The sequence below is a fragment of the Grampus griseus genome (assembly GCF_964374135.1).
Source record: "Grampus griseus genome assembly, chromosome: 8".
Lineage (NCBI taxonomy): Eukaryota > Metazoa > Chordata > Mammalia > Artiodactyla > Delphinidae > Grampus > Grampus griseus.
In genome coordinates, this window is record NC_139002.1 from 87,881,824 (window position 1) to 87,907,316 (window position 25,493).

The following is a 25,493-nucleotide window of genomic DNA, read 5'->3' on the forward strand; positions in this document are numbered from 1 at the left end:
TTCAGCAGAAGCTGGCTTGCCTGACGTCGGTGCCATCCTCGTGTCTAATTAATGCCTGATTCTCCCAGATGCTTCTAGCTACTTGCTGTGGAGGTGTGTTTGGTGGTGTGTTTGTTGGGGAAGTGGAGACTCACTTAATTCTGAACTTCCCCCTCCCTGCCAGATGTGCACTTGGAAAGAGAAATCTCCTCCTTCCTTGAAGTCCCTGGTCCTGGCCATCTTCAGAATCCACTGGGTAGCCTTCCCCCACTCTCAGACCTATGACATCATCCCCACTCCTGGAGTCTCCCGTTTAGATGTCTGTGGGTTTGCTGTGGCTTCCAGTGAGGGTGGCATGCTGGTGGCTGCTGTGGATTTTTAACCAGGTCTGGGTCACAGTGCCTTGTTCCTCCTGAACTGTTGGGCCACCACAGGGAGAGAGTTCCAAGAGGGCACTGGCACTCACGGGTAGTGGTGAATGATTATTTGGAGGCTGTTAGAACAGGCAGATTTCCAGGACATCTCAGACACAAAGACCTGCCTAGATTCATGCTCTCAATTTGCATTGCCCTGGTGTGTCCCCTGATAACACCCAAGCAGGACAGTCTGGAAGCCGGGACTTGTGTTTGTCCTCAGAGAGCTGCTTGAGGCTCAGTAGAAAGTGTTATTTATTGCATCTCCCAGTTAGTACTGGGTTGCTTTGGTTGAGTCTCCAACTCTGTAAAAATAACCGTAAAGTTAATTTTGTCTTTCTCTGGTCAGCACGGGTTACTTAATATGTGTGTGTACGTATAAAATAGGGCTGAAATAAATAAAATAGTCATAATGGGGAGGGAAAAATGGAGGGGGTGCGGTCACAGAATGCCTAGCTCTCCCAGGTGGTAGTTTTCTGTTACCTGTGGTCATTGAGCTTGTGTGGTTTTGTCTCACCTTTACAGTTAGTTGTTGGTTTAGAAACTTCTAGGCAGGTTGGGGTGTATGCATTTCCTGTTATATTAAGCATCATCCTTCTAGCAGGGATTCTACTTTGACCTGAAGTGTTACCAGAAACAGGGCTGGTCAGTTTTCCTGAAGCCTGCATGGTGGTTCAGTTTGGGGTTCATAGTAGGCCGGGGACCCTGGCCTTCTATCCCATATCCTACAGCTCGATCCTCTTCGGGGAAGTTGATCGAACAAGAGAGATTATAAAAGCTGGTGCTTTTGACTTCTGTCTTCTTTTGATAGTCTGTAAAGAAACCTGGGGTCAGAGTGGAGCCCTAGTCTGAGTTCCGGGTCTTTGTAGGTCTGAAAGGCATTTCTAGAGCAATCTGGAGGCCTTTGTTTTTCAGGAACCTTCTCAGACGCCTTCATATGTTTGTGTATGTATTTTTCTTCCTTTGTTTTTATTGTTTGTGTTAGGGAAGTGAAGCATCGATTTTGACCGCTATTATTTTTTACTGTAGCCTGTGAGAAAGGCTCAGCCCATCTGATACCCAGCTTTCCTTCCCGTGGTGGGCTCGGTGGATGTAAGTGCGTGGATGGTGAGGCATGTCTAATGGTGGCCGGGCCCTGAGGGGGTCAGACAGCCCACCTCCTTCCTGGCTGACCTTTTAGGGACTGCCTGACATTATCTTTGAAAAGGCTTGATTTCCCCTATGTGCACCCAGGAGTGTGGGTGTTGACCTTTTCTCCTGGAGAGATCTGCTTCGTGGTGTGAGTGGGTGGGTTTTATTATTATTATTTTTAACGAACTGAGTCGCTTGGTGCAGCCCAGGCCGGTCGATGAGGCCGTGTGCAGCAAGTACAAATAAACACACCTTGTTGCTTTTCGTCTTCAAAGAGATGGATGAAGGCTCCCTACTGGGGTGTGAGGTGTTTTTTCCTGACAGCCCACTTAGGCCTTTCACCTTGTGATAAGTGAGGGAGAGACAGGGATATGAGCCAGTAGGGGAGGGAGGACGGTACCTTCTGGGCCTCCAAGACTGGTTTAGATGCCTCGTTGTCAAAGTCACCTAGGTAACTTGAAAGTGGACTTGTATCATCACTTTTGTGAAACAGTTTAGAGAATTTGGGGATTAGGACGGTTTCTAATCACATAATCTATGAAAGTCATGGCCTTTTCAACCTTGCATCTTTTCATGGGCAAGGAGAGGAAAGGGAACCCAGTATTTGTGGACTGTCTCCTGTGTATGAGGTGCTTTGCTCGCCATTGAAACACATGATCCCATTGAATTTTTCCAATAATATCATGTGATGGGAAGTCATTTTGTGGCTCCTGAGAGGTCCTCTGTGCCCAGGGTGCCAGATTCTAACTCAAGTTTCTCTTGGGCCACAGTCTGGGCTTTCCCCCCTGTTTCTAGGCATCCTTCCATGCCTTTCCCCCATGTACTTTCGTGAATTAACAATCCATGAGCTTGTTTCCATAAACAGCCCCCCTTCCCAAATCTGTCCACTTTGCAGTCACAGCAGTTGGTATTTGTGGTAATACATAAAAATAAATCCCAGCAACTTCCCTGGTGGCGCAGTGGTTGAGCATCTGCCTGCCAATGCAGGGGACATGGGTTCGAGCCCTGGTCCGGGAAGATCCCACATGCCGCGGAGCAAATAAGCCCGTGTGCCACAACTACTGAGCCTGCGCTCTAGAGCCCGCAAGCCACAACTACTGAGCCCGTGTGCCACAACTACTGAGCCCGTGTGCCACAACTACTGAAGCCCACGCGCCTAGAGCCTGTGCTCCGCAACAAGAGAAGCCATCACAGTGAGAAGCCCACGTACCGCAATGAAGAGTAGCCTCCGCTCGCCACATCCAGAGAAAGCCCGTGCACAGCAACGAAGACCCAACACAACCAAAAATAAATAAATAAATAAAAATAAAATGAAATAAATCCCAGTCCTTGAGTAAAAATGGAACTTTCAAAATAGCACCCGTATTTTTACTCTGTGCCTGGGAGAGGCACGCCTGGCAGGGAGTTACCACTGGACACGGTTCCATTTCTTGACCTGAGTTGTAGTTACATGGGTTTGTTTTCATTCATTAAGCTCAATATTTACATTTCCCCTCTCTTATATGTTTATCATATTTTACAATTAGAAAATAAAAGATGCTATATACCATGGATGACTCAGAGTGATTGAACTGTTTTTAGCTATGAGATAGCCCTGGGGGCAAATCTGTTTTTGGCTGTGGAGTTGTCCTGTTTGTTCTCTTCCCTTCTTTCTTTCTCTCTTTGGAATATTTTGGAATCGCATGGCCATCCTAACTGTACAGCTATTTTTGCCTGTGCCTCTACCTGACAATTGGGGAGATTTTTAAGATGACAGCTCCTCTGTGTGTGTGTGTGCGTGTGTGTGTGTGTGTGTGTGTCTGTCTTTCTTTCATTGTAATTGTTGTGAAAGAATCTACTTTCTTGGGTCCTGAGGAGCGCCCTTGAAGACGTTTACTGGGAGAACATCTGGGGATGCAGCACTTGCGTGTCACATCTGCTTGACGTTTACTCTTGCTTACGGGATACGTGGACTTTTGTGACACGGTAACTGCCCAGTCAGAGGCATGGCAAATGTTTCTTTCAGGTAGGATTGTTAGGGTTTCTGGAGACGGCTGCAGGGATGGGGTTAGTCTAGGGAAGTGTCTCCGCCTCGGTGCTGTTGCCGTTGGGGCCGGAGAGTTCTTTGTTACGGAGGCTGTCTTGTGCATTGTACGGTATTTAGCAGCATCCCTGGTCCTTGATGCCAGTAGCAGCCTCCCCCAGTTGTTACAACCAACAACGTCTCCAGCTGTTACCAAATGCCCCCTGGGGGCAAAAATCACCCCCACTTGAGTACCCCAGTTGAGAACCCCTAGTCTGGTGTGAGTGCCCCCTCGCCATACATCTTGAGCATTCTGACTGCTCATCCTGAGAGTGTCTTTTAGATGCAGTGGTTCAGGATGGCATCCTCCTCCCAAGGGTGTCTTAGTCATCAGGTTTCTGCTTTCTGTTTCTGCAACCCCACAAGTTCAGTCAGTGTGAAAATACATTTTTATGTAGAAACACCCTCAGCATTGACCTTTCCCTCCTGTTTCCCTCTTGTGCCATAGTGAAAGCGGGTAACCTTGGAGATTGTGGAATTGGTTCCCTTGGGAGTGACAGGCTGAGAAAGCAGGTAAAAGGCAGGTGGCGGGGGCTTCCCTGGTGGCGCAGTGGTTGAGAGTCCGCCTGCCGATTCAGGGGACATGGGTTCATGCCCCAGTCCGGGAAGATCCCACATGCCGCGGAGCGGCCGAGCCTGTGAGCCATGGCCGCTGAGCCTGCGCGTCCGGAGCCTGTGCTCCGCAACCGGAGAGGCCACAACAGTGAGAGGCCCGCGTACCGCAAAAAAAAAAAAAAAAAAAAAAAAAGGCAGGTGGCGGGTGACACCAGAAGCCACTCGGTTCCCTGGGTAAACTGTTAAGCTCGAGAGGCTCACTAGCGCAGGGAACTGGAGGAGAAGCTATCTGAAAGTTTGCCTTGGGAGTTGCGCGTTGAAATCTTACCCTGGAAGTCCCCCTGCCTCTGCCCTACAGAGCAGTCATTGTTCCGCTCAGTTCCCATTTCTCCCCGTGATTCCCTCCCCCTTCCCATCAAAAGCTTTTATAACTTGAGTTCCTTCTGCAGGTGGGCGGGAGTGTGTGGAGGGGAATCCTCTGTACTAGCAGCCAGTTGGTTTTGGAGAAATTCTCATCTTCTGCTTTCTTCTCTGAAGTCTTTGGAAAGTTACACTCTGCGTCACTTTGTAACTCTTGCATTCCTTTAAGACACTTTGCCTCGCAGCTGTCCTCCTTTGTCCTTCTCCTTTGTTCTGTGGCCAGTCTTCCTTGAGTTTTTTGCTTCCTCCTCTCTTCAGACCAGCGAAGTGCATTGTCTGCCGCTGCCTTCTTTTGTGTGTGGATTCTCGGGAAGAAAGGATGTACCAATAGAGGGGCGCTGGGTTTGAAGGGGAGAAGTGCTCGTTATCTTCCCTCAGGCACACGAGAGCCTCAATCACGCCCTCTTCCAAAAGGCTTCTCCAGGGAAGAGCCCTAGCTTCCCGAGCAGGCGACCCTTTTTTTCCCTTTTGTCTCTGGGTAACTCGAAAACTCTCCTTGACCCTTTATTTGGCTGTTCACTAGTGCGGTACCAGCTCTGTGCTGTAGGGGGGCAGAGCTGTGTAGAACTTGTTCTTGGCCCTTGAAGAATTAAATGATCCAGTGAAGGAAATGGGGTTGTTTGCCTCTGTCGTGATCTGGGAAGGGCAGAGACACGTCTCCCAAAAGTGGGGTTTTGGAGGTGTTTCTAAATGTGAGATATACTGACGGATGCACAACCTTCTTGGGAACAAAGCTGTGTGTATGTCACAAGGTCTTGGCAAACGTGGATATCTGGTCATTGGGAATGTTTAATGGATGGGTCATTCTTTTAAAAAAAATTTTATTTTTATATAATTTTTAAAGGTTACTTTTCATTTAAAGTTATTACAAAATATTGGCAATATTCCCTGTGTTGTACAATACATCCTTGAGCCTGTCTTACACCCAGTAGTGCTTGTATCTCCCACTCCCAGCCCCTTTATTGCCACTCCACTGGTAACCAGTAGCTTGTTCTCTACATCTGTGAGTCTGCTTCGTTTATGCTATATTCACTCATTTGTTGTATTTTTTAGATTCCACGTATAAGTGATGTCATACAGTATCTATCTTTCTCTGTCTGACTTCTTTCACTGAGTATAATGCCCTCCAGGTTGGATGGGTCATTCTTGATCAGGTTTCAGAGGTGATGACACATGTCCTAGCTTGCTTCTTTAGCTTTAGCTATCCAGGTAAAATGTTGGGGTACATCTGTTGGTATTCTAAGGCTCTTTTAGCTCTAGGCTTATGAGATTCTAATGAGACATTTCTTCTGTGGCTTTAGGCAACAACCTTCTTTATCTTATCATACTACCTACAGACACATATATGTACATATACTGTATATGATAAATATGTGTATATATGTATAATATCCATATCTTGGTATATGTATATATATACACACACATATCTTGGTGTATGTATATATACATGTCTTTATATATATATCTTATCTCTTTTAGTCACTAATCCTACTAGCTTGTAAACTCCTTAAGGGCTAGGATCATATGTTAAATGTATATGTCATATTTCTTATTTCTTTTGTGGGGTCTAGGAGCGTAATAACGGCTACCACTCACTGGAGGGTTACTCTACCCGGCAGGGTGCCAAGACTGTACATGTATCATTTTGTTGTAATCTTCCTGAATTAAAAACATTACAGAAATAATGCATTGAATATATGCTCACTATAAAAATTTCAAGCACAACAGAAGTCATTAAAATAAAACATTAAAATCTCTCTTCATCCTGTTTACCTTTTTTCCTCTTTTGAAAATTACTATTAACTGTCTGGTATATATCAGTTTAGTCCTTGTGTGCCCATAGAGTTTAATGAGCTCATACTTGTCTATATTTGTAGTTTTTTGACTTGCTTTTTTTACTTAAAGACTGAATTTTGTCAGTTCTACTTTGAGTTATCTGAATTGGTCACACCTGCCTCCTGTTGTTTAAACCTTCCAGTTACTCCAAAGCATTTGGCCTTTTCACTCAACTTCCCTTGCAGTTCACTTTCTCAGTTCGTGAATGGCAATCCTTTTGCCTCTATCTCAGAAACAAAATGTGGTATGGTTTCAGCTGTTTCTGGATATATTCAAACACCTTCCTTTAAGGTGTTTGGCTTATGCTTTGCAAGAAAATATGGAATTTTAGTCTTTCTCCAATGACAGATATTTGTTTCCCTATTTTCAAATTTACGTGGTTTCCTTGCCTTTTTGTATACACAATAATTTTTCATTTCAATGCAAAATTTTAGTGTCATCTTTTACAAGACATTCTGAACAGCAGGTAAATTCAACCTCTGCATTACCAACAATGCACAGAACTGGACGGAAGTGATGACTCACATCAGCCGCTGTGACCAAGTTCACCCAGGCACTGCCAGTGACCAATAGATCACAGCTTCTGCTTACCCTGTGCTCTCATAAGAGGCTGTTGGCTGTTGGGCACATCTTGATTTCAGAGAAGTTACAGTATTAAAGATGAATTAGGCTCATCCTGATTTCGGAGATGTTCCAGTACCAAAGGTATGTGTCTTCTTGGCCATCTTTCTTTTAGTTCTTATATAACTACCCATTCTTTTAAAAACAGCTTTAAAAACATCTGGTATATGTCAACATCGTAATTTTTTTCATGCCTCCTATGCTGATGAATCTTATTTCATTTTCACAGCAGTTCATTTAGGTAGGTGGTATGCTCTGCCATTTCAGAGATGGGGAAACTAGAAGGCTAAGGAATTTTCCCAAGCCCGCAGCCAGTAAGAGGTGGTTTCAGAATTGTCATGTAGGTCTGCACAACTTAAACCTGTGCTCTTGACCACTGGCTCTACTGCTTTGGCACTGAGTAGACACTCAAGTTCGCGTGTGTTGGAAGAAGGAGGTGTACTCCCTAGCTTGTGCTAGAGAATTCCATCACTGGGTAGTGGTGTCAGTATTGAGTACATGCTTATTATGTTGGATAGAATGATCTGTTGGAGAGCCATTGGTCGGGGCATATCTCAAGTTGATTTTATTCAAGTGGCCTGTCCTTGGCCGATTGAAACTGACATTTTGCTCTTCCCTGCTATGGAGGACTTGTTGTTATAGGCATTTAAATTAGCCTTTGTAGAGACTTCCTTTATTAAAAGAAACAATAAAAACAAATTATTTCAGCACCATGAGACTTGCCTTTGAATGTATTCATGATGGAGAATTTTTCCCCCCCTTTGATGGAAATATTTTGTTGGAATACCAACCAAAAGCAATTTCTTTTTGGTCAGTACTGCCCTCAAATAGTGCTGGGTGCCAAAAAGAAGGGCCCACTGTTTATAAAGTCTAGAAATAGATTTTTAAGGCAGAAATATAGTGCTGATTATAATGCCTCATATAAAAAGAAAAAATCTAAGTTTTTTCTTATTTTCTCACTCTGAGCTTAAGCTTGTTTAATTCACATGAGAGAGAACTTTTTCTGAACTACTCATTGATGTTATTTATTGTGGAAGGTGAAATGTTAATGTACTGTACCAGAAAGAAGTCGTAGCTGGCAAGAATTTGCCCCATCTTGTTACCTCAAACCAAGGGGCTCTCGTGGGCAGCAGGTCCAGTCTTGTGTGGAAGTAACACTGCAGGTCTGAAAAGCGTTAATAACTACAGGCAAGCCAGAATGAGCCTCAGAATTCCAAACCCTTACTCCCAAGTTCTCTCCTGAAAACTATTTCTCTTTTTAATGAGTCATTGTGATACCAGGAGACTGTAATTTGGGTGAATTTGCAGGTGCTCAAGTCCAACTGTGATTTTCGACAGGCGACGTAGTTCAGTCTAAAGACAGGGTTGTCTCTGGCCTGGAGGGAGGCCGCAGCAAAGAGGGAGGGCAGCCAGTTAGCTGACTCTGGAGCAGGCCTTCAGGAACTGGCGCTGGAGGGACATGGCTGTATGAATAACTTGATTTAGAAGACGTGCGGACCTAAGATGCCGGCGTTCCATGTGGGACACTCGTGTGCCTGTTGGCAGAGAGAAACGAAAATATAAATGGTGTGTAACTTTATTGCATTAAAAATCCCTTCTCGTTATTATAAGGCCCAGTGAGGTTAGCTCTAGGGATATCACAAGTACGCTGTCTTTGATGGCCTTAGTGGAGCATTTTCCTTCAGCTTTTGCCTTGAATCAGGGCAGTGTTCTCCGAGAGTCATTAAACTAACTGGACACGGCTGAGAAGTGAGACCTCATCACACTTGTAGCTCCATAGTCAGTTGAAAAAAAAGCCTCTCGATTGGTTTGGAAAGTGCTAAATTTAACTTGTTTTTTTATTATAAAAATAAGATGGGGGAGTCTGGGGACGATGAAAGAGCGATTAGCAGCATAGGGTGTTTCATCAGAAAAACATCCAAAGCTGTAAAAAACTGTTGATGCTAAAAGAAACCAGAACAGAACCGAATGGAAGTTTCAGAAGCAGACTTTATAAAAGTTTGATTAAAAGGTATGATAGGAGGGAGCCCAGCTGGCTGGGGCCTGGCTTAGCGGGACTGGAAAGAATGGTTGCTAATTACTGTAAAAGAGATAAAGTTGGAAAGAATGACTCGCATCAGGAATATTCCGTATTAATTAAAGATTGCATTAACCTTGTAAATGTTATAGAGAAACGATAAACATCTGTGGAACCTGTGAAGGACAGCAGTGATGCAGTAGGGGAAGATTTAGCGTGCCCAAAGTTCAGTTATGTTGCCCAAGTAGATGATAATGAAATTGGACTATATGTTCAGGGAAAGGAACACAGTGCAGCACTGAGGGGGCAATCTCAGGACCTTTTGAAAGTACCCATAAAATGTAACTCAGCAATAATCTTGAACTGAAGAAAGAACTCTCCCATTCTCGTGTGATTCAAGTTCCATGAGGTGGGATGGGGTCTGTCGTGTTCTTTGATGTCCATCTTATTTGTTTTACGGTCCAGCACCTGAGTCAGGGCTTGGCTTCGTGTCTGTCACACAATAGGGTTTCCTGTAAGTTACCTGGAAGGCACGGAGGTGATCACTAAAGATAAGTGACTGTGACTTTGAAGAAGGGAAGCAGTTGAGGGAAGAATGAAATTTAGATGTTGCCCTTTGGTGACACATTGTTTCTTCTCTAGATTTTAAAACAGTCTCATTGGGCTTCAGAGACCTGCAGAGATCTTTACCAGAGACACCTGTGGCTTAAAAAACAACATGACAAAAAGAGAGAGGCCTTTGAGAGGGAAATGGATTATAGCAATTGTAAAGTCAGGTGATCAATTAGACAATTGGGAGTCTAGCATGTGGCGTATAAACAGGGGTTTCTGACAGGTGAATGAAAACTGCTGTGCATCTTAATTCCATTTGAGGGGACTTCACACAGTTTACTTAAGGAACGTGAGAAGTTACTGCGAGGAAAAAGTGAAAGCAGTTCTCTTATAAAATAACAGTGTTGAAAACATTAAACAATAAGAAAATTAAGGTTATCTTCCGGTCTAATTTAAAAGGAAATAAAAGTTTGCTACTGAAACCACACAAATGATTCAAGGAAGGAAGTGCATCAATCAATATAATCTTAGAGGGAAGTGGAGGGTAATAGAAATACATCAATTATAAGACTAAGTGTACAACAAAATGTCACACTAACTCTTGCGGAAAAAAAATTACCCATCTATTCATTGTAAGAGACATAGTAAAATCCAAAAGATAGAGAGTGAAAAGTTAGGGAAATAAAATCCTATATGCAAGGGCTACTTTCGTGGTATCAGATGAGTAATTGCATAGCATTAAGCATTAAAGGAGATAAACAGGGTTACTGCAAATGACAAAAGTTTCATTAAACAAGTATCTGATAATGCCATGTAAAAAGACATGAAGAATTAGGAACATAATTAAAGGGTGTTGAAGGTTCTTTGAGATAAGATTAGCAAGTGCTTGCCAGATTTTGGAAGGTTAAAACATTTAGAGAGTACCTAATTTTAATGTTTCAAAGAAAAGGTCCATGGGAATAGGGACCACCAAATCTAAAATGTGCTGGTGACTCGGCGACGAGAATCTGCCGTCAGGGGTGGCGGGTGAGACCGGCTGCTTCCTCGGGACACCCCTGGGGCCTTTCCTCCACATACCTGCTCCATGGGTTTGTGGAATTGTTTGCTAACGGAAGCTTTGGGGATAAAATCCTCCCTGCTAATGAGACGAGAAGGTTGATAAAGCTTCGAGTTGGGCTTATTCTGACACCAGCGTCTGTGGGTGGGAATTTACAAGAGCAGTTTAAGCCCTGCCATATGGATAGAAAAGGAGACTGCAAAAGTGATTAACAAGACAAATCTGTTTTTGCTTTTATATCTTAGTAAGCATTGACATTATTTAAATTATTAGAAAACATCTTTCTGGTTGAGTATAGTGTATTTGCTCCTTTAAGAAGGTAATCTTGTCATGGGATTATGGTGGAGAGCTTTGCTACTCAAAATGTGGTCTCCAGGCCGACAGCATCAAGCATCACCTGAATCAGAATCTGCACCCCGGGTGACCCTGGCTCGCGTTCAAGTTTGAGATGCACTTATGTCGTAACTAAGAATGCAGGCTTTCCAGGGAGCCAGCCTAGGTTCAAATCCCAGCTCACTGCCTCAGCTTTGGCCAGGTTTCTTCAACCTTCTGCAACCCACTGTGTCTTCATCTGTAAATAGGGATAATAATGGTCCCTCCCATGTAGAAATCTTGTGAGTGAGGTAATGCATGTGAGGCTCTTAGCTTTTATGATTGCTCACTAATATAACTAAATGTTGTTTAACATTTAGTAACGTATAACTAAATGTTATTTAAATAATTATTCCAGTTTATTATAAAAATTCGGACAAAAATTTAGAAAAACGAAACTTACAGTTCTATGATCTAAAGACTGTTAACACGTTGGTTTATTTTCTTTGCTTTTTATGTCGTTTTGATCATCCGGAGAATATAATTTCATATCCTGCTCTTTTCACTTGTGAATGTAGCATTGGCATTTTCCCTCCTTAAGCTGATGTGGGAGAACAAATGGTCTAACATCCCAGAATGGCTGGGTGTATTCTTTGATGTAGGCTGTAAAAATCCTCTAAACCAACCAAGTCAGCGGCATGCTCTTTCACAGCTTGTTTCCTTGTCTGTACATACAGGCTGCTATTCCCTGCCCTGTCTGATTCTACCTGGTAGTCGTTGAGGATCCTTTGAGGATCATGTATGTGAAAACAGCTAGTGATAGATAAAATTCTGCTCACATCTATGTTACTGTAAATGGGTGGTCTTGCTATGTAGGAAGAGCCTAGAAGCGTAATTACCCACTGACTCCACAGTTCCACTTCTAGGACTTGATCCTGATGGGATGTGTACAAAGATTCAGCTATGAGGATTGTGTGCCAGCATTGCTTTTAATGGTGAAAGGCTGGAAGCTAATGCTTCCTAGAAAGGGTGAGGTACCACATCAATATGCTAGAATACAACGCAGACAGTAAGAAGGATGCTCTCCAATATGACATCCACTTGCCACATGTGGCTACTTACAGTTAAATTAGTTAAGATTAAATAAAATAAAAAATCAAGATCTTCTGCCACACCAGGCATATTCCAAATGCTCATTAGCCCCACGTGGCTAGTGGCTACCTTATTCGGCAGCTCAGATGAGGAAAATCTCCGTCATCGCAGAAAGTTCTGTTGGATGGCACTGTTCCCAAAGAATAATTCTTACATGGAAAGAAAATTCTTAAGAAACAGAATGATTCAGATTTGCAGTATGTGTGTGTTATAAGTTTCCCCTTGGTACTTGGGGCACAACATAGCATTCCTTCATTTTTCTAAATTCCATCAAATCTAGCCCCGATTGCCTTCCGTCACCAAAAGCTAGCAATTTGCTGTAAGTCAATTGCTGAATTCTGCAGATCTTCTCAGGACCCCTGGGTGCCTGACCTGGTCACTGGCATTACTATTGCTTTTTGTTCTAAGGCCTGTTGTTTAGCTTTGGACCTTCTTGTTCGCCAAACACTTCAATCCACCTCTTCCCATAAATTAACTCTCCCACACATTTTACAGCAATGATTTACAAGGGCTGCATGGAGAGTAAACCCCTATGGCTCTCCCCCGTTCAGATGGGTGGGAAATGTTACCTATGGGGAGAAAAAAGGCTGAAGCCAGACTACATTAGTAATCAATAATAAGAAAACTCTCAATTGGTTTGTGCGCTCAGCTTTCGTCTGGTTTGCAGATCCCAGTGGATACTTTGGAGAGGGCTCTGCAGTGGTGGACCCTGCATCCCCGCCCTTCCCAGCAGCGTCAGGCCTCCAGGCACCCAGGCCTCTTCAGGAACACCCTCCCTGCCTTGCCAGTGGGCTGAACTGATACAGATGACCCTTGCCCTAACTTCCTTGGTGGACGGTGTTGGTGCCCAAGTGATCCCTATTTCTTGCTGGAGTTTTAGCAGATGGTTGTGGCCAGCTTGACTGAGAAGGGTTTCCCGGCTCGTTCCTTCTCCCACAGCTAAACGCAGCCTTATGTCTATAGTGTGTACCCTTGCTTGCTGTCTGGTCTTCCTATTGATTTAAGCTATGCCCGTGTTTGTACAGTTTTTCAGAGAAAGTTTCCTCTACACCCTTCACAACTCTACTAGTGAATTTCCTTGTCTAGAAAGCTTTCCTCCCATATTCAATTCCCAACCCAGAATGAATCTCACTTCTTTTTAAAAAAAATTGATATATGTCTACATTGCGAAATGATTAGCACAGTAAGTTAACACCCATCGCTTTACATAGTTACAATGTTTTTTCTTGTGGTGAGAACTTTTAAGATGTACTCCTTTAGCAACTTTCAAATATATAATACAGTATTGTTAACTATAGTCGTCATGCTGTCCATTACATCCCAGGACTTATTAAGAATAAAACTGGAAGTTTGTACCTTTTGACCACTGTCACCCATTTCTCTACCCGGCCCCCCATCCCAGCCCCTCCCTCTGGCAAACACCAGTCTGTTCTTTTCTATGAATTTGGGTTTTTTAAAGATTCCACATATAGGTCAGATCGTACAGTATATGTCTTTCTCTGTCTGACATATTTCACTTAGCATAATACCCTCAAGGTCCATCCATGTGTTCCAAATGGCAGGATATCCTTTTTTATGGCTGAATAATACTCCATAATCTCACTTCTTAACGGCCGCCACTACCTTGCTTTTGTTCATGTTAAACTTCACACGTGGTATTCTAATTTATTTATGCTCGTTCCCTATGCTTGAGTGGTTCTTAAACCTCAATGATTATAAGAGTAGCCTGGGTGTTTCAAAATACATACTTTTTAATTACTTTAAATTCTGGAATCTCTCAAACATCATAAAAAAACCAAGAATAATATAACAAATGCTAGTGTACCTGTCACACAGATCTATCAGATTTTTAACATTTTCCATATAAATTCAGATTTCTTAAAGAAAAAAATATTACAGATACTCTCGAAGACTGTCCCTCATCTCATTACCTTCTCTTCTGCCCAGAGGCCACTACGATCCTCAAGTTGGCATATAGCCTTTCTGTCTCTGTTTTTATCTTTTCCCGCATTTGTGTGTGTCTCTCTCCAATGCATAATATTTTAAAGTGTACATAAGTGCTATCATTCTGTGTGTACTTTTGCAACTTAATTTTTTCATTTCTTCTTGTAATTTTGAGGTCCATCCCTGTTGCCACATGTAGATGTGTTTTTTCTAACTGCTGTAGGTATCCCATTGTACGAATATGCAGAAGCTTGTTCGCTCATCTCTTAAGACATTTAGGTCGTGACCGTGACTAGCCACTGCAGTGAAAATCCTTGTGCACAGAGCAGGACTTCATAATATTCTCGAAGTAGAATCCTGGATCAGAGGGTTTGCACATTTTCCGCTTGTCTAGGTAACGCCAGCGTACCCTCTGAAATGGCCCTATCTATTCATATTCCCATCAGTGGTTTATGAGAGCACCTGCTTCCCCACATCTCTTCCAATATTTGGACTTGAGTTCTTCATTAGTTTTCCCAAGGGCACAAAGTGGTAACTTGCTGTGGTTTCAATGTCCTTTCCCTTGATTACTAGTGAGGGGAGTGCGGTAGGCTGTGGCCAGACCTCCCCGCCTCGTCCCCCCACTCCTTGGTCCCCCAGCTGGATATAGATGGAGAATCGGGAGGACGTTCGGCACAGGTGCAGGTGAGAGATGGTTGCTTCCGTGTCGGCGTGGCCAGAATTTCCAGGTCCAGAACTCCAGGCCTTGGGGCTGGGTAATCAGGTCTAATTCTGCTGAAGGGTTGAATGTGTGCTTTCGACATGGATTCTGGGGGCTCCTATGGCTCAGCATCTCGAAGGCGGTTCTGGGCTCCTCTGTCTTGGTAGGTGTTTTACCCTGTAAGGGCTGCTGAGATCACTGGACTAGGGGTGCTCCATGGTGAGAAAACCAGCAGAGCACTGGGGAGCCACTTTCTGGACTCACTTCTGATGGTGGTGTGGGGGAGTGATGGCTCAGAAGAGAGGCAGGCTCTTGAATCAAATGGTCTGGGTTCAGATCCTGGCTATGTGACCTTAGGCCAGTTACAGGACCTCTCTGTGCCTCAGTGGGCTCTTTCCCTGTAAAAGGGAGATGATGCCAGCCTCATAGCATTCTTGGAGGTATTCTCTGTGCCTCTGTGGGCCCTTTCCCTGTAAAAGGGAGGTAATGCCAGCCTCATAGCATTCTTGGAGGTATTCTCTGTGCCTCAGTGGGCCCTTTCCCTGTAAAAGGGAGGTAATGCCAGCCTCATAGCATTCTTGGAGGTATTCTCTGTGCCTCAGTGGGCCCTTTCCCTGTAAAAGGGAGGTAATGCCAGCCTCATAGCATTCTTGGGGAGTGTGGACGAGATCATGGATGCAAGGTATGTAAGCCTGGTGCCTGGCACTTCTGCAGCGTCACCACCTGCTTACTAATCCATGCTCTGCGGCTGGGTTTGAGGGCTGGGGGTGTCGTTTATGTCTGAACTCCCAGTGCCCAGCCCAGTGCTGGTACTGAAGTGGGGGCTCAGTGAATGGTTGTTGAATGAATGTATGAGCTTCTACTTACGTATGAACTTCAGTTTGTACCGCAGGCTATGTTCAGCCTATTGAGTACTGGAAATATTTTTGACCAGGGACGACTGTGATTCTGGTCTTAAAACAGAGATAAGGACTCTTGGTCCACCTGGCATTTTCAGTCCTGGAATTTCTGGTCATCAACCATGAGCCTGAAATTCGGTTTTTCTGACTCATTTTCACACTGACTTTGAAAATTTTATTCTTCCCATTTTTTCTCTCCCGGAGATGTTTGCCCCTTGCCTTGTTGGCCTTTCTGAAACATTCAAACAGCTTTTTTGTTTGTTGGCTCTGAAATACCCAAGTATTTGGAGTTCACACTGGAGCTTGTGTACAAGTTCTAGAGGGTACTCTTCTTCATGACCTAGGACATATTGAAGGGTCAGTACTAGGTTAGACTCTGGAAGGAGAGTCCTGAGAATTCTGGATATATTGTAGGTCTGCTGCAAGTTCAAACGGCTCGTCTCAGTCTTTGCCTCTACAGAATCCTGTTTCCCACTTTCCAATCGAAGAGGGTGAATACACCCTATGGGGCCGTCATGCAGACTAAGTGACTGATGATAATTTTCCATATGTGGTCCTGCTCTGACTTCAAGGGAATGAACAGCTTGCTTCTGGGAGGTAATCATTACGTTTCCTGGGTTCTCTGGAGCACCTCCTTTTAAATGAGTTCCTACGGTGAACAAAAGAGCCTCAAAGATTTTGAAATAGAAATGCCCTTCCTCTAAGTACATTTAGAGGAAGACACACGGACTGCTCCCTTGTCTGTTTAAATAATTTTCATTTATTTGAGAGACGGAGGAGGAGAGCAGATTGGAATGAAATTGAACTCTCTCTGGACGTGAGTTCTTTGCATACATAAGGCACCATACCAAGGCCATTTAGTGGATCCAGAAACCCAGGGGGATGAGGAACAAAACAGAGGGCAAATGGCTAGCTTTGTAGAATAAATAAATAACAGTGCCACATGGAAAGGGTGACTTGAATGAAGGGAGGGAAATAATGTGGTAAAGACTAAACCAAAGGAAGACGTAATCAAAACAACACGGAAGTCAGAGTGCAAAGTTGTAAATTTAATGGGAGAGCAGAGTAGAGTCGTGTAGTGACAGTTAATCAGAATTTTGGGGTGGAGGAAGTGCTGGGTCCCAGAGACAATGGATTTCAATCCCATCAGATTAGAATTTTAATTACTGTCCTTTTGCATTGCCTGGGATTTTGGGATGAACATATTTGTGTGTGTGTGTGTGTGTGTGTGTGTGTGTGTGTACATATATATACACACAGCCCTGTATATAGATGTGTGTGTTTATATACATATAAATGTTGCTAGCTTTGGTTCTAGGAAGAAATTCAGCATCGGACATAGGAAGTCATCACACTACATCTGCTTCTCTATTTTAAAATGATCTATTGCGGATGATATCACTGGCTTCTTAGAACAATTACTTATTGATCACTTACTTGTAAGGCACTGTGGCAGGTACTGATGGATGTACAGAGCTTCCCCTGACTTTAAGTAATTGAGTTTTAGCACAAGAGGGAAGATGTGCACATAGGTCTGAATAAGGCATGTGTGGTCATGTGGAGAGCAATGCAGTCAGGAACGTGGCACAGACCAGATGCTGCCCGAGTTCAGAGGAGGACCACACTTCTTCCAGCTGCAGTGGATACACAGGGATTGTGAAGGAGGTCCCTGACATGAGCTTGGAGGAAACGGTGGGAGTGAGGCTGGAATTTCAGGCTGGTGGGGCAGAGTCCCAGAGGTGGGAAGGTATATGGTGTATCTGGGGACTCACAAAGATTGTAGTTTTGCTGGAGTCTCAAGAAGCCATGGGAGATAAAGCTAGGAAGAGGGCATGTCTACTACGAAGACTGCTTCTACTAACTGTCCCAGTTCATGGTACTTACTGTGTCCCAGGCACAGTACTGTGGAAAGTGCTTTACACACATGATTTTTTCAGATCTTCTCAAGATCCCTGTGAGATAGGGACTGTCACCATCATGGCTTGACCTAGTAGGAGACTGACGCTCAGAGAAACAAAGCAACTTGCCTGGACTTGGAAAGAGCTAGGCTGTGGACCCTGGGCTTTTCCAGCTCTAGGGCCCGTGCTTTGGTGGGTGGGGTGGTGATGACCAGAGATGCCAGTGAGAGCTTGGGCTCATGTGATCGGCACTGAGAAGGTTTTGCCTTGATCAAATCTGTTTGGAAAGGCTGGGGTTGGCCTTTTTATGGAGGCTCTGGTATGTCTGAGTAAGGACAGCCTTTTCTGGACTGTTTGATGCAGGAAGGGGCCTGGATTTGGAGACCTTGGAGTGAACAGTTTCCCTTGCGTGGTGAGAGCAGAAGCTGGGTTTGTAAATTAGGGTAAAGAAGTTGAGCTGGGGATGAAGTGGAGGCAGCCATGCCCCCCTGATGGGCGTATTCGGGGGACTTCCATGCTTGAATTTATGGACCAGTAACGAAAAATAAACCAAAAGAGGCTGGACTTTCGATGTTGCCTCACCTACCTTTATTTGATCAAACGAGGACAATGAAAAAAGAATCACCTTTTATCAAATCGCCACCATTTTATAATAGACATCAGATTTTAATACAAAAATATAGGAGTAGCTCATCCTCAGAACACAGGGTGGTCCTTTAAATGGGGTTCGAAGAAGAGCTGCAGCAATTGTTCCTTCAGTTTCTAATTTCGTCGCTGACCACTGAACCCTTCGCAGTGGACCAAGGCGTTCTTGCGATGCGCGCTTGGGAACCGCGGGTAGAGGCCGTCCTGTCCCGAGGTGTGAGTGCGGGGGAAGGAAGCTGGAAGCAGAGGCTGGGGGCAGTGGGAGATGTCGGTGACCTGTGTTCAGGAATGTGCGTGTTTAGGGTTTAGGGAAGGGTTTTCTAGGGAGCCCTGACGACGTTGAGAGGAACTGGGGAGGGCTCCTGAGAACATAGGAGGGTGGGACATGCCGGAGAGACGAGGGAGGGAAGAAAAACGGTGGGGGAAGATCTGACATTTATTTAACACCCGCCGGAGGTGCGTTATGAGAGATCTCTCACGTGATCCTCATAAAAAGTCTCTGGGAGGCAGAGGCACTATTATTCCCATTTTACAGATGAGGAAACTGATACTGCAGGTGTTGGATGTGCCGAAGTCACGTCACGGCCAGGTCGCAGAGCTGGGGTTCACATGCTGTTTGGAACCTAAAAGGTGGCTTATTTATTCGGAGTAACAGTCGTGATGTGTTGAGGCCCTTCTGCGTTTCCCCTTGGGCCTCGTTGGTTGTCTTGTGACTTGGTGACTGTGTCAGGCGCTTATATTCCTAAAGCGCAGCCTCAGGATTTGGTATCTGGCAGACGGGACCGTATCGATGTACAGATTTCCTAAGAGCGTCTGGCGTGCGCGCCAGCCCCCAGCTCAGCTTCACGATTTTATCCGCAGGCCTGCATCGTGGAATCGTGTGCCTTACCCGAGGGTGGCAGCTGGGGCTCTGGTTTCTCCCCCTCGGGAAACAGGGATCCCCGACATTCAGAGCAACCAGGATTCGAACCCTGGGGCTGCCTCCTCCGTCCAGGCCCATCTCACTCCCGTCCGTGGAGCTTCTGCCTCACAGAGGGAGGTATGAACAACCCGGAGGCCCTCCTGGAAAACTCATAATGGAATCTTTGAACAGCTGCCCAAGGACGGTTTTCAGATTTTCAGCCATTTTTCTCTTTTAATGGAAGCTCCGTCTGGCTAGCTGGTTAATGGGTCCCAGGTTCTCCCAGGCCACTTACTTCCTAATTTTCAAGCATTATCCATGGAGAAAATCCACCCTGCAGGAGCTTATGCCTTAATGAGCCCCGTCAAAGTCAATCTCAAGTCGTGGGCAGCAGCTTTGATCGTGGCGATGGGCATTTGGGTTCCACCGAGGCGGGCAATGGGAGTCTGGCTCTGCCCATGATTTATTCATCGCTTCCTTGGCCTCACTGCCTGCCCGGCTGTCCTTGGGAAGGACCCAGCCTCGGCTCCGGGCTCTATACAGCCTATGGGGCTTACAGGGCCTTCCGTCTGGATGTTTCTGCACAGCTGGAAGGCAGCCAGATGTTGGAAGCCGAGCTGCATACCTTGGGTAAACCCTTTTCCAGCAGCCCTCGGGGCTCCTTACTGGCAGCCCAGCTCTTCTCCCTACTCCGAGGCATGTGGGGCTCACGTGCCGGAGCACGCTTGCTCAGAGACCCACTGATAGAATATTTACATCAGTGACTTGGTGCCAGGCCCTGGTCGTACGTTTTAAAAGTCTTAACGACACATCAGCCATAAGGATGCTGGCATGTTGGCTTTTGGTTTCTTGCTTGTGGTTTTTGTTTTTACGAGGAGTGAAGAAGTGTGGCCTGATCTTCTGGGAAGGAGGCTGCTGTGTGGGAGAAACTGCTCCCTTGTGTGGCTTGTTGAGTGCCCTGTGTGCCCCTGGCAGCGTTCTTAGTGCTTGGCATCCTTGTCTCTTTTTAATCCTCTATCTTCTAGGTGGGTTGAATTATGCCCCCCCCCACAAAAGATATATTCATGTCCTTACCCCTGGTATCTGTGGATGTGACCTTATTTGGAAATGGGGTCTTTGCAAATGTAATTATTTAAGATGAAATCCTACTGGATTAGGGTGGGCGCACATTCCAAGGACTGATGTCCTTAAGAGGAGGGAACGCACAAATGGATACACACAGGGGAAGATGGCCGTGCGAAGACAGAGGCAGTAATTGGAGTGATGTAGGTACAGGCCAAGGAACGCCAAGGATTGCCGGCCACCACCAGAAGCTAGGAGAGAAGTGAGGAAGCATCTTCCCTAGAGCCCTCAGAGAGAGTGTAGCCTTGCCAACAGCTCGATTTCCAACTTCTATCCTCCAGAACTGGGAGAGAATAGATTTCTGGGTTTTTTTTTTTTTTTTTGGAAGTATAGTTAATTTACAATGTTGTGTTAGTTTCAAGTGTACAGCAAAGTGATTCAGTTATTTATACATACATACATATATATATACATATATATTGTTTTTCAGATTCTTTTCCATTATAGGTTATTATAACATATTGAGTATAGTTCCCTGTGCTATATAGTAGGTCCTTGTTGTTTACCTATTTTATATATAGTAGTGTGTATATGTTAATCCCAAACTCCTAATTTATCTCCCCCCCCATCCCCTTTGGTACCATAAATTACCGAAGTTTGTTTCCTTTGTCTGTGAGTCTGTTTCTGTTTTGTTAAGTAAGTTCATTTGTGTCATGTTTTTAGATTCCACATATAAGTGATATCATATGGTATTTGTCTTTCTCTGTCTGACTTACTTCACTTAGTATGACAATCTCTAGGTCCATCCATGTTGCTACAAATGGCATTATTTCATTCTTTTTTAGGGCTGAGTAATATTCCATTGTATATATGTGCCACATCTTCTTAATCCATTCCTCTGTCAGTGGACGTTTAGGTTGCTTCCATGTCTTGGCTATTGTAGATTTCTGTTGTTTTAAGCCACCGGTTTGTGGTAACTTGTTAAGCAGCTCTAGGAAACAATACAGTAGGAATTACCTAGAAGGGAATTTAGAAAGGCATTAACCCCATTCTGCAGACGCACAGACCAAGACTCAGAGACAGTGAGCATTCTGCCCCAGGTCACTCAGCTCGTGTGTGGAGACAGAGGAATGAGGGATTGCATGGTGCTGTGGCCAAGGTGGTGCTTTCAGGGTGAGGTGGGGAATCTCTGATGCCCATTATCTGGGTCACCTTACTGAGCAGTTAGGACTAAGAGGGGGGTCACTCAGTTGCAGTGTAGATTTGCTTTCAATCTGGATTCAGCCAGAAGTTTCCCTGAGTGTGACTGTGGGGGCGACCCTTGCTTTGGCTGAGGGGACACAGGTATTTTGTCCAGAGGATCTAAGTATGGGGTGGAGATGTCATTTCTGTGACATGACATGTATGTTCAGGGAGGCTCATAGGTCATCAAGGGCCAAACCTCATTCTTCAGAGAGGTTGGACAGCTTGCCCCAAATCTGTCAGTTGGAAAAAAGAAGAGAAATAACAGAAGGCACCATCCTTCCTAATCTCTCTAATCCTGTCTGTTCCTAGCTGTGCTCTTATCTCCGTCTGCTTCTTTCCCCCCTCCTTGTTCTCAGCTGGGAGGGAGAGAAGTAGGCAGGGGTCAGGTGTTGGAAAGATATTCTAAGGGCAGTGGGACACCCATAAAACTGAAGGCTTTTATGGAGGGGAGTGCCGTGACTTGTCAGATATTGTTATGGGCTGAATTGTGCCCCCGCTACTGCTCCCAAATTCAAGTGTTGAAACCCTAACCCCTGTACCTCAGAATGGGCACCTTTAAAGATAGAGATTGGGCCTTTAAAGAGGTGATTAAGTTAAAATGAGGCTAAGGTGGGCCCTCATCCCATCTGATTGGTGTCCTTATTAGAAGAGGAAATTTGGACATACAAAGAGAGACCAGGGATGCAGGCACACAGAGGAAAGGCCATCTGAGGACACAGCAAGGAGGTGGCTGTCTGCAAGCCAAGGGGAGAGGCCTCAGGAAAAACCAACCCTGCCCACACCTTGATCTTGGACTTCTAGCCTCCAGAACTGTGAGAAAATAAATTTCTATTCTTTAAGCCATTCAGTCTGTGGCATTTTGTCCTGGAGCCCAAGCAGACTCTTAGAGACGTTTCAAAGCTGAGTGTAGCAGCAGCGGGGAGCGTGGATGGGGGTGATGTCATGGGCATTCAGAGCAGCTGGGAGCTTGCAGGGAAGAGATGAAGGCGGCCTGCACTAGGGTGGTGGCTGCAGAGGTGGAAAGAAGTGGGAAGGTTACAGAACAGTGTAGAGGTAGGATCCACAGGGGCTTGTCATTAATTACCGGGAGGGGGCCTGAGTGCGGGAAGGAATCCAGGAAGACCCTGGGCTTCTGCCCGGTTGAGTGGATCCAGGGAACACGCAAGAAACTGCAGGCGTGGGGGGCCAGGAGTCTGAGTTGTCTGTGAGAAGACGTCCTGGGTTTTGCATCTGGAGCTCGGGGGAGAGACCTGGGCAGCGATGGAGATTGGGAAACTGCCAGCGTCTAGAAGGCATTACGTCGCGGGCGCCAGCGAGGTCGCACCTGAGCAGAGAAGAGCTGAGCTTCGTGGACCACAGAGCTCTGAGGACTCCATCTCCTCAGGGGAGACACCGCCCAGGGAGATCTAGAGGAGGAATGGCCAGCTCTCTGTGCTGAGCAACGGAGATGAGTTTTACAACACAAGCTGGGGTGGAGACAGAGATTGGGAATCTTTAGTGTGGATGTGTGGGGAGCTCCATCGGGGGCTGAGGGGGTCTTAAAGGAGGAAGAGCAGAGGACCAGAGGGACCACAATGGCTTAAGCATTTTCATCGTGATCTGTCTTTAAATTGGTAATATCTGTAATGGTTCAGAATTTGAAGAAAATATGGTGAAAAAGTAGTTCTCTCTCTCACCCCTGCTGCCTCACGATGCAGTTTACCAGGTACCAGTTAATACTAGTTCTCCAACGCAGAGGAAACCAGCCCTCAGATTCTTGTGTGTTCTTCCAGAGGTAGCTGTTTATGGCTACATAATATGTAATATATAGACATCGGTTTAGAGGTGGATATCCATATATAATATCTATCTAGAGTTGTGTATACTGGATATAATATTGGGTATATATATTCTAAATTTAATTTCTTTATAGAAATCATAGCATGCAGGTTGTTCTACAATTTGTACCTATTTACTGATTTGAATTTTGTTTTGAAAAAGAAATTAACCCTGTGGTTTAATATTCATAAGGTATAAAAAAGCACACAATGAAAAGTCTCCCTCTCCTCCTGTCTCCAGCCACCCCTAGTCTCCTCCCTGGAGACACCTCTTGTTTGTTTGTTTGCATTTTGGTTATTGTTGTTGTTTAATTCCAAATATATTTCAGAGCTCTCTCTATCAGAACAGAAAGAGCTGCCTCATTTATTTTTATGGTTGATGGTATTCATGGTATTCTGTTATGTGGGTGCACCATAAATTACTTAACCAGTCTCCTATTGGTAGATTGGATGATTTACATCCTTGCTGTGACAGACAATGTTATGTTATATTATATAAATACATTAAAATAACATAGGTTATTTTAAATGTCCAATGAAGTAGAATTGTTGAAGAGCTAAGTGCATTTGGTATTTGGTCATTACTGCCTAATTGTCCCCCGGAGAGGCTGTTCCAGTTTACCCCAACCAGTTGTAAATGAGGGTGCCAGTTTCCCCACTGCTTTCCAACTCACTGTGTTATCAGACATTTTATCATAGTCACTGTCTCATGGTCACTGCTCTTTTAATGAGTGAGCATCTTTTCCAAATGATATTTTCTTATTGATTTGTAGGAGCTACTTATATATTAAGGAAATTAGTTCTTTGTGATACATGTTGCAGAATATATTTTCTTACTTTAGTCAGATTTATTAATCCTTTCTTTCTAGATGAAAAAATTGTTCCAGATTTTCACTTCACACTTAAGCCTTCCTCACTCCAAAATTACATATTAAAAAAATTGTGTTTTCTCCTTTTGATTTATTTTTCATATTTAAATCTTTTATCCATGTGGAGTTTATTTTGGTGTCATATGTGAACCAAGGGCCCCAATTTATTTTTTTCCAGGTGGCTACCTATTTCTTCCAATCATTTACTGAATAATGCCCCCTGCCCACTGACTAGACCTGTATTAGATTTCTATTGCTGTGTAACAATATTATTACCAATGTAGTGTCTTAAAACAGCGCACATTTATTTTCTCACAGTTTCTGTGGGTTAGGAGTCTCGGTATGGCTTAGCCAGATTCTGTACAAGGCTCCAATCAAAGTGTCAGCTGGAGCTGAAGTCACATCTGAGGCTCGCCTGGGGAAAGATCCATTTCCAAACTCACTTGGTTGTTAGCGGCATTCATTTCCTGGCAGACATCTGGACTGAGGCATCATTTTCTTTCCGGCTGTTGCTCTCAATTCCTTGTCATGTGGGTCCCCAGCATGGCCTCTTGTTTCATCAAGCCAGCAAGAGAAAGAGGGGGTCCTACAGTCTTCTATAACGTCTCATCACCTTTGCTTTGCTGGAAGCAAGTCACAGTCCTGTCCACATTCAAGGGGAGATGATCACACAAGGTCATGACACCAGGAACCAGGGAGGGGCCTTCTTTTTTTTTTTTTTTTTAACATCTTTATTGGAGTATAATTGCTTTACAATGGTGTGTTAGTTTCTGCTTTATAACAAAGTGAATCAGTTATACATATGTTCCCATATCTCTTCCTTCTTGCGTCTCCCTCCCTCCCACCCTCCCTATCCCACCCCCCCAGGCGGTCACAAAGCACCTAGCTGATCTCCCTGTGCTATGAGGCTGCTTCCCACTAGCTGTCTATGTTACGTTTGGTAGTGTATATATGTCCATGCCTCTCTCTCGCTTTGTCACAGCTTACCCTTCCCCCTCCCCATATCCTCAAGTCCATTCTCTAGTAGGTCTGTGTCTTTATTCCTGTCTTACCCCTAGGTTCTTCATGACACTTTTTTTTCTTAAATTCCATATATATGTGTTAGCATATGGTATTGTCTTTCTCTTTCTGACTTACTTCACTCCGTATGACAGACTCTAGGTCTATCCACCTCATTACAAATAGCTCAATTTCGTTTCTTTTTATGGCTGAGTAATATTCCATTGTATATATGTGCCACATCTTCTTTATCCATTCATCCGATGATGGACACTTAGGTTGTTTCCATCTCCTGGCTATTGTAAATAGAGCTGCAATGAACATTTTGGTACATGACTCTTTTTGAATTATGGTTTTCTCAGGGTATATGCCCAGTAGTGGGATTGCTGGGTCATATGGTAGTT

At 44.5% G+C, this 25,493-nt stretch overlaps 1 protein-coding gene across 3 annotated transcripts in view; it reads left to right on the top strand.

Annotated features, from left to right (window-relative positions):
• Nucleotides 1-25,493, top strand: part of LDLRAD3 (low density lipoprotein receptor class A domain containing 3) — a gene marked incomplete at both ends in the record, with an annotated part of 253,970 nt that overhangs the window by 1,015 nt on the left and 227,462 nt on the right. The gene's annotated exons all lie outside the window — the stretch shown is intronic.